This window comes from Bos grunniens, chromosome 15 (genome assembly GCF_055505025.1).
Source record: "Bos grunniens cultivar Pamir isolate PY7600 chromosome 15, Bosgru_T2T1.0, whole genome shotgun sequence".
In the NCBI taxonomy this organism is placed as follows: Eukaryota; Metazoa; Chordata; class Mammalia; order Artiodactyla; family Bovidae; genus Bos; species Bos grunniens.
The window spans coordinates 47,151,412-47,166,106 of record NC_141179.1 but is presented as its reverse complement, the minus strand read 5'-3'; the positions used below and the strand labels follow the sequence as shown (position 1 = coordinate 47,166,106).

At 50.1% G+C, this 14,695-nt stretch overlaps 1 protein-coding gene across 1 annotated transcript in view; it reads right to left on the bottom strand.

The window, feature by feature from the left end:
• The window catches only part of DCHS1 (dachsous cadherin-related 1), a 36,723-nt gene extending 25,822 nt beyond the window's left edge, over nt 1-10,901 (bottom strand). The window contains exon 1 of the mRNA XM_086340382.1: nt 10,631-10,901. The gene's annotated coding sequence lies outside the window, so the exon portion shown is untranslated. The remainder of the gene's footprint in view (nt 1-10,630) is intronic.
• Nucleotides 10,902-14,695: the final 3,794 nt, after the last annotated feature.

Sequence of the window (14,695 nt, the reverse complement as noted above, 5' to 3'; positions counted from 1 at the left end):
TGACCAGAGAGGGGAGAGGCTCCGTGTACAGAGGTGGTGCAATGGCCAGGGTCGGGGATCTAGGCCTCGAGACTGGGGTAAGGGTCAAGGGTTAGGAACGGGTCCTGTTCATTTAATCAGTCAGTGCAGAGAAAGCAGGGTGGGCAGAGAAGATAATGGACAGTGAGGTCAATGTACTTCTTACATTCTATATTAGGGTTCTCTGCACCCAGAGACAGAATGTCAGCTGTTCGAGGGCCAGGACTGTATCTTAATCACCGTTTTGTGTAGCACAGGGCATGGCACATGATCAGCACGTTTTCTGAATGAAAAGATGCATGAATGGTGTGAAGTAGCTCTCAGGTGAGTGATCAGCCTTGAGGAGGCATCCAGGCCCAGGCAGACGCCCCTTCTCCCAAGTTGTGCAGACCTTGGTGCCCTCCTGGTGCCATCCTGGGTCCCTGTCCAATGCAAACTCCTGCATACACCCTCACAGTGGACGCACAAAGGTGCCTCCTCATGAAGTCACAGGCCCACACAGAGCCAGGCACACAGATGCACAGACTCGAGTACGGGCAGACTGGCACACTCCATACACACACTCACACAGACAGAGGCTACTCTTACATATACAGAGATACCCTTCCTCACACATACAGAGAAGCAGGTTATCACTCACACACACGCGTTCATTCACCTGGAACCTTCCTCCATTATCCACACATGCAGGCACACGTACAGACACACACAGGCATGCCTTTGTCCACACAGACACATACACACAGAAAGACACTTTCCCATAGGCCTCACGTAGACAAGCACGCACACACGTACACACACACACACACACACACTCACACACACCCTTCCTCTCATGGACACAGACAGACCACATTCACCCGTGCGCAGACTCTCACTGGCAGACTCACCCACACGCCGGCACGCTCTCACACACGCTGCCGGGGCACTCGTGGTCAGCTCTGCGGCTGCAGCTGTGACCTTGAGGTCCCTGAGGCCTGTCTGGACTGTGCCTCATCACTTCCTGCTCCAGGGCTTCCAGCTCCAAACTCGAACTCCAGACTCTCTCCCGAGACTGTCTCATCCTCTCTCCAACTCTCTTCTCAGCACCATCTCCCCATCTGTCCAGGGTTTCTCACTGCTTCTTCCCCAAGACTTGCTCCTCCTCCCTGTTTCTGTCTCTTTCCCTCTCCAGGTCTGTCCCACCCCTTCCCCCAGATCTGGTCTAAACCATCCATCTTGTCTGTTTTCCCAGTCTGTCCTGCCTCCTACCCAGATCTGTCTTCTTTCTCCCCCTAGACTGGTCACAGTGCTTCCCCCGCCCAGATCTCCTTGCTACATGCCCTTGCCCCGTCCCGGGCCTGTTACTCTGTCCTCTGGCTCCATCCTGCTCTCCCCCTCTAGCCCCACATCTGGGCCTCTGGAACCACAGCTGGTTCTCATTAGGAGGGGGAGGGGCGAGACTGTTCATTGGGGCCTGCAATGTGATGTCAATCCACACCCCCCCCGCCCTTCCAACACACACACACAGCCTGTGTGTCTACAGGACCTGGGAGCAGGGGGAACATGGGAGAGGAAAGAGGTGGGCTGTGGGGGAGTCGCAGGGGGACCATAAGGGAAGGGTGCTCCAGGAGGAAGCAGAGGAGTGGCCTGAGGTGCAGAGGGGAAGCAGGCTTGGGGAGCTGGCACCTCGCAGGCCTCCTCCCTCAACTTCCTGTCCCAGGGCCAGGAAGGGGCAGGGACCAGAAAGACAACAGGGTGAGGAGGGGGCTGCAAAAGGCAGATTGGCCCTGAAGGGGAGGAAGAAGAGGGTAGCCTTGGGCAAAGGGAGGTGGAGGTACAGGGCCAGGCATAAAGGAGAAAGGAAGAGAGGTGAGAGTTCTCACAGGGGATGACTGAGAGCAAGACTGGGGGAGTGTGAGTGTGTGTCGGCAAAGGAAAGAGTGAGGAGTTCACACAGAAAGGGGAGGCAAGTCAGAGACGGGAACAGCTGGGCTGGAGTGAGGGGGGGCATAAATAAAGGAAGGAGTTAGGGCTGGGGAGCGGGTGTGGGGAGCAGAAAAGAGGAGAGGAGGAGTGAAGACAGGAGGAAGAGGAGAAGGCTGACAAGTTGGCTCCCCTGGATGTCCCCTGGACAACCTCATGGATGGGCAGCTGGGCAGTGCCTGGGCCTGGCTCTGTCCCTCCTGAGGATTGGTTCCCATTAGGCACCTCAGGGAGAGGCCGGGACGGATGTGAGCAGAGAAGGCAGAAGGAAAATTTCTTTTCTGAGCTGTTAGTGTGTTGGCAATTCATAGACGGTGCCTTATTTAATCATCTTAATCATCCTAACAGCCCGGGTCAGGGAGGCGTCCCACCTTTCAGTGAGGAAACGGGCTGGGAGTGAAACAACTGTCCTGAGTTAACATACCCTTTTCTTTTTTTTTTTAATAAAACATTTATTTATTTAACGATTACTAATCTAGTTGCGGATTGTACCCACTCCAGTTGCATGGCTTCTCCTTCCCCCTGAAAAGTTACTCTTCAGAATTAGGTTCTTAACATTTCTAGTATGTCTTTATCACTTCACTGACTTAAAAGTTATCCATTTTATTTCTCTATTTCTTGTGGTTATCTTTAAAGTTTGATCATCTAGACTTACTTACCAAAACCTAAAAAGTGATTATTTTTGTCCTCCTTTTGACATAGCCTTGATCTTATCCCAGGAGTATGCACTCCACACTGCCTGAGATTCACGGAGAAGGGAAAGATGGAGCGAGGCAGAAATTACAGGGGAGCTGAAGGGAGAGACCTAGCAAGACAGTGGAGACCTGGAGAAGAGAACCCATGGGAGGAGGGGCACCAAGGATAAGGTGTTTGCAGCCCAGGCCAGTAGCAGTGGGACAGAGTAGACACAGAAGAAAAATGTGAGGAGGTGAGGTTGACAAGACTTGGCCACCGACCCTTCAGGAAGGGTGAGGGAATAAAAGAGCTCTAGACTGACTCCAGTTAGTGCTGGTCTGATGACCAATGTGGGGCTATTAGGATACCACAGAGGAGAGCCATTTTGGGGGTGCCTGTTGGGGTCTTCTCATGGGGATGTCCCTCACACAGTTAGATTTGCAGGTCTGGAGCTGAGGAGAGAGGTCTGTTTGGAGATATGGATTTGGACCAACCAAGGAGTAACTGAGAGCCATGGGTGCGGAGACCCATCAGCTAGGATGTGTGGAGAGAAAAAAGAGACTAGGACAGAACGCTGGGGAAGAGTAGATTCAAGGGGCAGCCAAGGAGAGCTTGATTCTTCTTGGAGAACAAAGAGGAGGCCATATCTCAGAAGTTAAGAAGACAGCATTTCAACAAGGATGGAGGAGTCAGTAGAGTCCAATGCTGCTGAGAGGCCAAGTAAGATGAAGACTGAGAAATGCCCATTGGTTTTAGCAGTAATAAGGTCATAGTGATCTTGGGGAGAATCATTTCAGGAGACTCCTAAGGGAGCAAGCCTCCTGCAATGGGAAACGACAGGGAATGAATAAACTAGCCATAGACAAGATGTCAGCATAGATTCATCCTTCAACATGTGCTTACTGCACACCTCGAAAAGAGAGGCAATGTGTCACGGTGAGGAAGGACGGGACAGTGCCAAAGTCTGGACTTGGGCCAAACCAACTCTGGGATTTCTCTCCAGCTTCTCACTTGCTAGTTATGTAACCTTTAGTGAACCATTTAAATGTTCAGTGCTTCCATTTGCTCCTTTATAAAATAGGAACAATAATAACACTACAGTGTACTTGCAGTTAGAATAGTGTGTGGCATAGAGTAGGCATTTTATAGGTGCACAAGCATGAACTATTACTACAGTGGTTAGGAAGATGGGCTCTGCTGAGTCAAATTCAGATGCTGCAGCTTATGGTGTAATCCTGGGAAAATTGTTTAATCTTTCTAGGCCTGAGTTTTCTCTTTTGTAAAACGGGGATCAAAGTGCCTGCTTTATATAGTTGATAGGGGAGTTAAATGAAAGAATGGCACGAAAAACTTAGCATGGTGGCCTGCACACAGTGAAGGCTCAATGAATGTTGGCTGCTACTGCGTGCCAGACATTCACAATAACCCTGGGGTAAGTGTTATTCTACAGGTGAGGAGACAAAAACTCAGAGCAGGTAGCAGAGGATTATCTGGAACTCAGCTCCGACAGACTCCAAAGTTAGTGCTTTCTCATCTACAACATTGCTTCTCTGCTGGAGCACCTGGAGCAGCCTGATAAAGGGTCATGGAAGTGGCCAGGCAACCAAACAGGGAAGGTGCCTGAGGAGAACTCTGGGTAGGAGAGTAATTCCATCGCGCACACAAGGTGGATCAGAGGTGATCAGTGACACGGCAGTTACGAGTCTAGGCTGAGGGTCAGGTGGGCGTGAGGTCAGGTGGTGAGAGGGGAAATGACCAGAGGAGGCTTGGAGGTTTCTAGAAGACAGAGGGAAAAATAGGAGGGATGGGTCCAGGGCATTCATTGATACATTTATTCAATTAGTATCTATTGAAGACCTACAATGTGCCAAACACCATACTAAGCAGTAGAGACATAGCAGTACCTGGACAGACCACATCCCTGCCTTCATGGTGTTCACAGGTTGGGAAGCTTGGGCAGGGATGGGCAGGGCAGGGTGAGGGAGCTAGGGGTAGCGGGATGAGCAGCAAGAGCCTGGTCTTAAGGTCTAACTCTCACAAGGAGAGTCCAGGCTACACAGGAGGCTGGTGAGAAGGCAGAGAAGTTGGAGATGTAGAGGGAAGAACGAGTTTGGGGGAATGAGACGTTGAGAAGAAGAAGAGTAGTGGAGGGACTGAGATTGTGGAAGTAAAACAAACTAAATTAAGAGTTGAACATTTAATAGCCGTTTTCTTTCTCAATCCTCAAAACAACTCTACTGTTACCTCCATATTCAACTGAGGAAAGGGAAGCTCAGAGAAGCTAAGGTGATCCAGGTGACAAATGGTGTGACTGGAAAGTGTGAAGCATAGCCCTCCTTTCCTCCTTCCTTTCCTCCTTCCTCACCAAGAATATGAGAGTGTGTTCCAGGCTCTGAGAAGAAATAGCTCCCTCCATTGAGCAACTTAGACACAAAAACATAAACAACAGGCTTGGGGGTTCTAGGTGGACTGCCAGGAAGAGATGCCCTCTCAACAGGGGACAGAGGAACTGAGAAACCCCTCCTAAGTGGCAGAGGCTTAAATGTCCAGAAGGAAGAGGATTACCTGGAAACACAGACACCAGAGCTGAAGGCAGGGGCAGGCAGCAGGAACCCAGGAAGGTGATGGGATCCAATAGCTTGAACCCATCAGAGGGGCTTTTGCTTGCAGGTGCCAGGGCATCAGAAAGTCTGATCTTACTTCTGTTACTACTGACAGAAAAAAAGAGGAAGAGGGCACAAGTATCTGGGAACCTGATACGGGAAGGGTCTGGGTGCCAGGAACAGGAGGGCACAGCGTGGTATGTGTGAGGGGGCTGTTAGCAGAAGGGGCAGCCTGTGACACCTCCTAGGAAGGGGGCCTGGTGGAGTAGAACAGATGGAGCAGAACCGAGGTTCCGTGGCCTGATAGCATGTCACAGCTTCCTCAGCTTCCACTCCCTCCAAGAACCCCAACAACCACATGGTCCAACAGATTTGGATCTGCAAATTTCTGGTGTTTATTAGATATTTGGCAGCTGAATCAAAGAGAAATAAAGTACAGACTGGGGGAGAGGAAGAGGATCCAGGAAAAGAGAAGCCCAGGTGAAAGAGAAAGAAGAGGAGAGCGTAGGGGGAGGAAGGACAACTTGTGGGGGAGGGGACTGGAAACGTCTCTACTGGGTAAGTGGGCATGTGTGGAAATGACTCTATTGTGTGGGCAGCTGAGACCAGGAGTCAGTCTTCTGAAGAGTGAATGAGAGTGAGGGAGGAGCTGTGAGGTGCCTCATTCATTCATTTGTTCATTGCCAAGCGTCTATAGAGGAACCTGGGGGATGTGAAGATGAATAACATGTAACCTTGCCATTAAGGACGCCCCAGCCCAGGCAGAGAGAGAAAAAGCAAAGAGGCAATGACAACAGTGAGACAAGAGGATTCCAAGCTGGTCTGGTGGTCAGGAGAGGGAGAGCTTGAGAAGAGAGCTGAGGATGGGACGGGGTCAGCCAGGAGACAAAGGGAGTAAAGGGCTTTTCAGGCAGAGAGCAGTATGTCTAAAGGGCCAGAAGCATGGAAGAATGCAGCGTCTTTGGAGAACGACAAGGAATTCAGCATGGCTGGGACTTGCAATGTGAGGGAGCTATGGAAACAGGACAGGCTATGAGGCTGGGGAGGCTGGGGGAAGTCTGATCGTGACAGATCTCTGAAGCCTCATTAATGTAGAAGTCTCACCCAAGATAGTGTAAGGATACTAAAGAACGCAAGCAGGGAATGCTATGGCTGGATTTGCATTTTACGGAAAAGATTGGATTGGAAGAGGGAAGAGTAGACTAGAAGTAGACTTGTCTAGGGAGACAAGTTAGGAGGCTCCTGCTGTAGTTCAAGTGAAAATACGGTGAGATGGAGGCAGTAGCTGAGCCCATGGATAAAAGGGGATGGCACATCAGAGAAAGCTGGGAAGGAAGGAGAACTAAGAGGTTCTAGGTTATAGGACATGTAGAGAAGAGAGTGGCTACAGTTAATTTCTGGCTTTGTAGCTTGTTGACTGAGTGGAGACGGTGGTTTTGGGGAGGAAGGAAAGATGAGCTCAGGTCTGGGACATGTTAGGGGACTCTATAGTATGGGCTCAGTAGTAAAAATCCAAAAGGAAGCAAGTCTGCAGGTCTGGGCGTCTGAAGAGAGATCTGGAAGAAAGAGTTATTTGGGAGTCATCAGCTTACTCAGATGATAACTAAAGCCCTGGAAATGAATGCGATAGATCACCCAGAGGGGTGTATACAGTGAGATAAGAAGGTCCAAGTCAGACCTCTAATAAATCGTAACACTTAGGGGTCACTCAATCACACATAGCATGCATGCATGCTCAGTCGCTCAGTCGTGTCCAGTCTTTGCGACCTCATGGACTGTCGCCTGCCAGGCTCTTCTGTCCATGGGTTCTTCCAGGCAATAATACTGAAGTGGTTTGCCATTTTCTCCTCCAGGGGATCTTCCTGACTCAGGGATCAAACCCGTATCTTCTGTGTCTCCTGCATTGGCAGGCGGATTCTTTACCACTAGCGCCACTTGGGAAGCCCTAGGTGCCACCCAAAGGAGCCCCCAAAGTAGACAGAGAAGGAACAGTCAGGAGGTGTTTTGAGAGAGGGATGCACAGATCCCACCCTACTGTATCATCATCTGTTTATTTGCCTGTCTCCTTTGCCGAGGGTAGGAACAGTGTCTTCCATCATCATATTCCCAGCACCTAGCAGTGTGGTTGGGACATGAGAGCTCATCGAATGTTGACAGAATAAAATAGTGGTTCAAAAGGCATAAGACATGAATGATTCAAAGAGGAAATAACAGTCAACAATGTTGGACCCTTCCAAGAGGTCAAGCAGTTGAGGACTTTTGAAAAAAGCCCCTAAATTTGGCAAACGAGAAGTCATGTTATCTTAGGGAGAGCAGTTACATAGATGGGGCAGGAATAAATGGGAAGTCAGGAGGTGGGAACAGTTTGGTGCAGAAGAGCTTTTCACAAAACACGGCAGTGAAGCAAAGCGAGAGAGCGTCTTAGATAGTCAGGTATTTCAGAGTGCAGGAAAGTAGGAGAGCCTGGAGGCTCTTCATGTGCTCATAGGAGGAACGAGTGCACAGGGAGAAACCAGACACATGGATAAGACTCAAGATTACTTTGTTGAGTGAGGTCTCCCCTGAGGCTGAAGTGGATGGGATCTGCAACAGTTGAGGGAATTCAAACTGGATGGCCTCAACTTTCCGGGTGGCTGACAGACCAGGTCTGTCTGTTGTGTCTGCTCTTCCTTCCTTCCTCCCTCTCCTTCAGCCCCCGTATCCATTCTGTCACTGAGTCCTTCTGACCCCACTGCTTAAAGCATTCTTGAAGCTACCTACTATCTCGACCTCTACTGCCATTCTTCCAGTTCAGCCCAGCATTATCCCCTCCTGGGTTCCTACAACAGCCAGCTATCCCCTTCCTTTCAGATGCCTCACTCTAGTCTCCACACTGCTGTCAGAGTGGTCTCTGTAAGACAAATCTGATCATATCACACCACAGCTTCAAATGATTCGGTGACTTTCAATTCTCCCTGGGTTCAGGAAGCAATCATGTGACCTAGAAGAAGCACACAACCTAACTAACCCTTTCTCACCTCTCCCAGACTCTCTGACCCACCCTCACGTCGTGCTATCAGTGCCAGGCTCATTGGATTGCTTTTCCCCTCAGACATACAATACTTTCTTAATGTGGGTTTTCCAGTGCTGCTCCATTGGTTTGGCATACTCTCCACATGCTCCACCTCATCGCCGCCTCTCCTTTGCTTGGTAGCCTCTTACTTATCTATCAAGCATAAGCTTCAATGCCACTTCCTTCCCAAACCCTCGTCTAGTTCCCCTTCAAGGGCTCAGGTTGGCCTGCTACGTGCTGCCACATCACCGTGCTCACCCCATGGCCTGTAAGCTCCATAAGGGCAAGGACCACATCTATTTTGTTCACCCTTGTAATGCTAGCATCTATCACACTGCTTGGCACACAGTAGGTGCTTAATAGGTGTTTGCAGAATAAATGATCCAGTGGGTTGACTAATTAATCTGCTGAAGACAATGAGGGATGTAAGGTGAAGGGATGTAAAAAACTAGAAAATATTTCATCTATTTGTTTATTTATGGAGGGCCCAGTTGAGGGTGCAATTTATAGAAGCATGAATTTATAGAAGCATCACTTGGTGTGGTTGGGAAATGATTCCAGCTGGGTTGAGACTTTGTGGGACGGGTGATCTAAAGACAATAACAAAGGAACAGAGCGGTCAAAGAGTGGGTGAAGTGATGGTCTTGGACATATAAACTGGAAGGAGAGTATAAAGCCAGAAAGAGAAGATTAGGAAAAAGCAAAAAGGTTAAGGGCAAGGGATCACTGTGAGGTTGAAGGGTAAGTGGAATGGGAGTGAGGGCATCAGGGAGCTCAAAGGACTCAGGAGGCTGTGGGCAGAGTGGAATGCAGGTACAGAATTTCAGAGACAGACCAGTTGCACTGAGTGGTCCTGGGAGAGGAGATGGCAATAGGAGCTGAAGAACTCAAAACTGTGAGGCTGCACTTGGAGGGACACTTAGAACCATGGCAGGGTACGGGGTGAGGGAAAGATTGATCTAAGTCCCCAAGTTTTCAAGGAACCAGAGGGTAACCCTGGGAGGTTTATGGGTGAGAAGACTTGGTGTGAGCATCATAAGTTAATGGGAGTTTATTCAGCAGTTGGGACTGCTCAGTCTGTGGTGTGTGCATGACACCTAAAAGTTTTTCTTATGGGATGTACAAAAAGGTGTTGGTAAGAGTGACTGCAACACAGCATCCCATTACTGTCAGGTCTCTGAGACACCTGCTATGTACAGACAGCCCTGAAGTACAACCTAGATGTTGGTGGGCTGTGACAGGTTCCCAGTGGATGCATGTTGCTCCGGCAGTGTCTCAGGAAAGGTGCTGGCAGCAACCGTGTATCCCTTGCTGTGTGCTGGCTTTGACAGAGTCCCGTGTTGGCTGCACCATTTCTGCTGTGGGTGTGCACTGTTCTCAGAGCACCTTCTGTAAACGTATGTTGGCTCTGTCAGTGCTTCCGAGGGGCATGTGATGGCTGTGAAGGCATCTCTTGTGGATGTGTGCTGCCTGTGACTGTGTCCCCTGTGGGTATTTGAGGAGTTGACATTAGCAACAATATTTTTCTGGCCTATGACCCCGTGGCTGCGGGCCCAGCCCACGCCACACTGAGTTCATTGTGCTTCTGGACCTCCCCTTCCCCACCCCCTCCACGTGGGCTGAGGCTGGTGGTGACCTCCCTCTGTCCCCTGTGTGGGATTCTGATCTAGGCATCCTGGACCCAAACTCAACAGTCTGGGTGACAGGCTTCCAGCTTGGGCTTGGCCTGTCTCTTCCCTGTTTCTCTTTACTTCTCCCTCCTCAGTTTCTTTGTCTCAGTTTGTCTGTCACACACCCATCCTCCACATTCTGACACATGGCTCCCACAGAGGCGGGCAACACACACACACACACACACCCACACACACACACACACACCCACACTCCCTCACAAGGACTCGTTCACCAGACACACACTCACTCTGACCCACACCCCATCATAGTGACACGCACGTACACACGGCCAGACACATACACGCAGACACACAACTTCCCAGTGACACGCACTGACTCACACTAGGCGATGCACTCGCGCTCACACTCACACTCGGAGGAACACACACACACCCTGCCCACACCCCCGGCACACTCACGCCGCCACACACCCGACGCGATGACACACGCAGCACAAAGACCCCCAGCCCTGCCCCCACGTTCACGTTCACGCTAGCCCTCATCCCGCAGGCCCAGGCCCCCCCTCCCCCATTGTCTCCGGCTCAGAACAAAGCCCCCGGCTCGGTCGCCGCCACCGCCGCCCGGGAGAGGCCGGCGGGCCGGCGGGCGCGGCCGGACGGGCCGGGCAGCCGCGGGCACTAACCTCCGCGCCGCGCGGGCTCCCTCGCCCGGTCCTGGGGCGCCGTCCGGCGCGGTCAGCCCCCCGGGCAGCGCCCGCCCGTGCGGGGCCTGGGGCTGCGCATCTTCCGCCGCCGCTGTCTCTCAGTCCGCGAGCAGCTCCCGGCGACCGGCCGTCGGTCCGCGCGCCCCCGCCCGTCGATCGGTCCGTCCGCCGCCGCCGCCGGGGCGCCGCCTCCTCCACAGCCGCCCCGCGGAGGATGCGAGATTCGCCGCCGCGGCCCCGCGCCCCCTCCCCTCCCCTCCCCTCCCCCGCCCTCCGCGCGGTAACCCGAACCCCCGCCCCTCCGCCCGCGAGCCCCCGCCTCCGCCCCCACCCGCTCTCCGCGCCGCTGCCCCCCCAGCCCGTCCTCCCTCCGCCCCTCGACTTCCCGGCCCCATCCCCGGCCGGATCCGGCCCCAGCGCCGCCCCTCGTCCCCGCTCCCTTCCCTTCTCCCGGTCCAACCGCCCGGTCCCCCTTCCCCGTCCCGTTCTCCGCATCCCCTCTCTGAGTCCCAGTCTCCTTCTCGTCCTGCTCTTCCATCTTCTTTCCCGCCCCCTATTCCGCCACCGTCCCCTCTTCTCCCTCACTGTTCTATTCTCCTCCCCTGCGAACCCTTTTCTCCCCGTTCCCCTCTTCCTTCTTCCCATCGTCTTCTTCTCGTTCCATCTCTCCGTTCTTTCCTCTCCAGACCCTTATCCTCCATCCCTTCTCCTGGATCCTCTCGCCTCACCTCTTCTCCGCACCAGTTCTCCCCATGTCCTTTGCCTGCCCTTCTTTCCTGTCTCCCCACCTTTTCCCCCAACCGCTTCTCCTTCTCCCTTTCTCCGTGTTTCATCCCCACATCCCCTTACCTCCCAATTTCCTCTGTCATCTCTCTTTCCCCATCCTCTTCTTCCTAGTGAATCTCTCCATTCTCTCCGATCACTTCTGTTTATCCCATGTTCTTTATTCCTTTCCCCTTTTTCGTCGCCTACTTCTCCCTTCCTCGCTTCCTCTTTTATCCCAAAGTTGAGGCTCCAGATGGAAGGGACTGGAACGAAAAGATTTAGGGTGGGTGTTCTCACTCAGGGTATATACTTCTCAGAAAAGGAAAGCGAGATGGAAACTGGGCAGGGAGGTGGGAAGGGTCTTGAGGGGCCAGCTGGGAGAGAAAATGAAAATAAGTCCATCAGATGGAGGTGTACAGTGTTATAAGAACTAGAAGAGTTTTGATCCCTCTTCTCTGTCTTTCCTTATGACTGAGTGTAGGCTGTTAGTCTAAAGGTATTCTGGACTTGAGACTTGTGCAAGTGGTATAAAGAAATCAGGAACTTCTGGGAAGAGAGATCAGTTTCGATGAAAGCAGAAGGGAGTGTGATTTTTTTCAATAGCAATGAAGAAGACGCTGGAATCCTTGATAGCACCCAGGTTTCTGGCTTGGACAGCTGGGTTTGGTGGTGACATTCACTGCGTTGGACGAAAGGAGGAAGAGTACCTTGCAGAAGGCTGATTTAGGAAGATGATGACTTTTGATTTGGGCTGCTGACTTTGAAGTGCCTGTTGGCTAGGTGGGTCTGCAGCTTAGAACAGCGGTCTGGGATGGACATAAATATTTGGGAATCATCTGCAAATACCATATAAGCTTGAATATAGGGTGAGGTTTTTGCTGTTTTGTTTTTCCAAAATCATACCAAAGGAAAGAGGGAGTAACCTTATACTTGAGTCCTTACAAAGTCTCTCATATTACAGGGTTTGCTCTCATTTACTTTATTTTGAACAACAAACCACTGGATAGGGCAGTATGGTATGGTGACTAAGCTTGTGGACTCTGGAGCCAGACTGCCTGACTTGGGGTCCAGACCCTGCCATTTACAAGCTGTGTGGCTTTTAGAAATTCACTTAACCTGTCTTTGACTCAGTTTTCTCATCTACAAAGCAGGACTTAGGGTTAAATTATTTAATATATGTAAATATACTTGGCACATAGTAAGTGGTCCATAAACGCTATCTATTTTTACTGTTCGACCAAGAACAGTAACCTGAAATGTCCTCAATAATGGATGCCTGTATAGGTCACTTGCCACAGAATCGATAGTCCCAGCTTTGATAACTATTCCTGGTAATACAGCCTTACAACTGCATGTGTTGGGTGTTTCTAAGGATGTTTTATAAACAGTGCTTTAAAAAGCAATACTGTAGTATTTGTGAGGGATTCTAGACTGCTGGAAATGTTCTCTTTCTTGGCCTGATTGATGCTATATGGATGTTTTACTCTGTGACTATTCATTAAGCCAAACACTTATGGCTTAGATGATTTTCTATATGAATATTATACTTCAGTAAAAAAAAAAAATCTAAAAGGTTATTTTTAAAAGGCAAAAAAATTAAGTGGTTTTTAGAGGTCATGAATATACTCTTGCAGGATGCAAGCCAAACACTAACTGCCTTAGTGTGATGCAAATGGGACCTGTAACTTGGGATAAAGTTTCCAATGACTGCATTACATGTGGATTCAGATTGTGCTGTGTCCTCGCCCAAATTCTGCCCTCGGACTGAAGAGAAGGTCATCTGTTTTGGAAAATAGATAAGATGGCTGAAAAAGTGACCCTAATAATGAGGAAGATACTGCTTTGGCTAATTCATGTTAAAAGATGCATTAAATTATTTATTGAACTAGGAATATGGAAAGAAAGCCATATTTATGAATCAATGTATTATTTATAAATATTTATATTTCATGATGATCCTGTGCTGTGCTCAGTTTCTCAGTTGTGTCTGATTCTTTGTGACCCCATGGACTGTAGCCTGCCAGGTTCCTCTGCCCATGCAATTTTCCAGGCAAGAATACTGGAATGGGGTGCCATTTCTTACTCCAGGAGATCTTCCTTACCCAGGGATTGAACCTGCATCTCTTGTGTCTCCTGCATTGGCAGTATTCTGTACCATTAGCATCACCTGGGAAGCCCTTTGTGATGATATATGAATTTAAATATATGTATAATAAAGTCCATTAACTGATAGAAGTAGAATTTTGGCTGTTTCAGCCTCATCCATGAAGGTACATGTTTTCAGTTTGGTCAAAAAGCTTTCTGGGTTTTCTCACTGGGAAAATGAGAAATCATCTTAGGTTTGGGTTGACTTATAGGGGAAATGTGGTAAATGAAGCTAAGGGAGTGAGTAAGATTTCCCAGGGACAGAATGTACATTGGGAAGAGAAGGTGGCCTGAGACAGACCCTAAGAAGTTCTAAGGGTCTGTCTTTAAGTGTTGAGGAGAAGAATCACAGTCATCAAAGGAGAGTGAGAAGAAGTGGCCAGAGAAGGAGAAGAAAAGGAAGATGCAGTGCCAATGAAGCCAAGTGAAAGGCTGTGAAAGGAGTCACGAGGCAAGGAGTGCTGATCAGGGTTGATTGACACAGAGGAGGCCAGGGAGGCAAGGACTGAAAAGCATCCATTGGATTGGGCCAGAGGGACAGCACTGGTGACCTTGGGGACAACAGGGTAGGGGAGCGGTAAGGGTGGAAACTAGTCAGCACTCAGGAAAGGAGCTGGGTAAGGGATGAGGAACTGCAGACATGCTGTGCAGCCTGTTCTTTCAAAAGGCTAGACTACAGGGAGGAGCGAGATCTATTGCAGGGGCAAGGGACAGGTGTTTTAGGGGACCGGAGAGTTTTTCAAATAAGAGAACCTAAATTTGCTTACCTCTCTTTATTGAAGATACATATTAATGGCCACTATGTGCCAGCTTTATGCTTAGGATACATTGTTAGGATATGACTAAGGAGCATTCAAAAGCTGTGAAGACAGATCTGTACATTGGCACTGCGTAGTATAATGATAGAGGAAAGCATGGGATTGCAGGCATAGTTCAGCTCAGTTCAGTCGCTTAGCTGTGTCCGATTCTTTGTGCCCCATGGACTGCAACGTGCCAGGCCTCCCTGTCCATCACCAACTCCTGGAGATTACTCAAACTCATGTCCATTGAGGCAGTGATGCCATCCAACCATCTTATCCTCTGTCGTCCCCTTCTCCTCTCGCCTTCAATCTTTCCCAGCATCAGGGTCTTTTC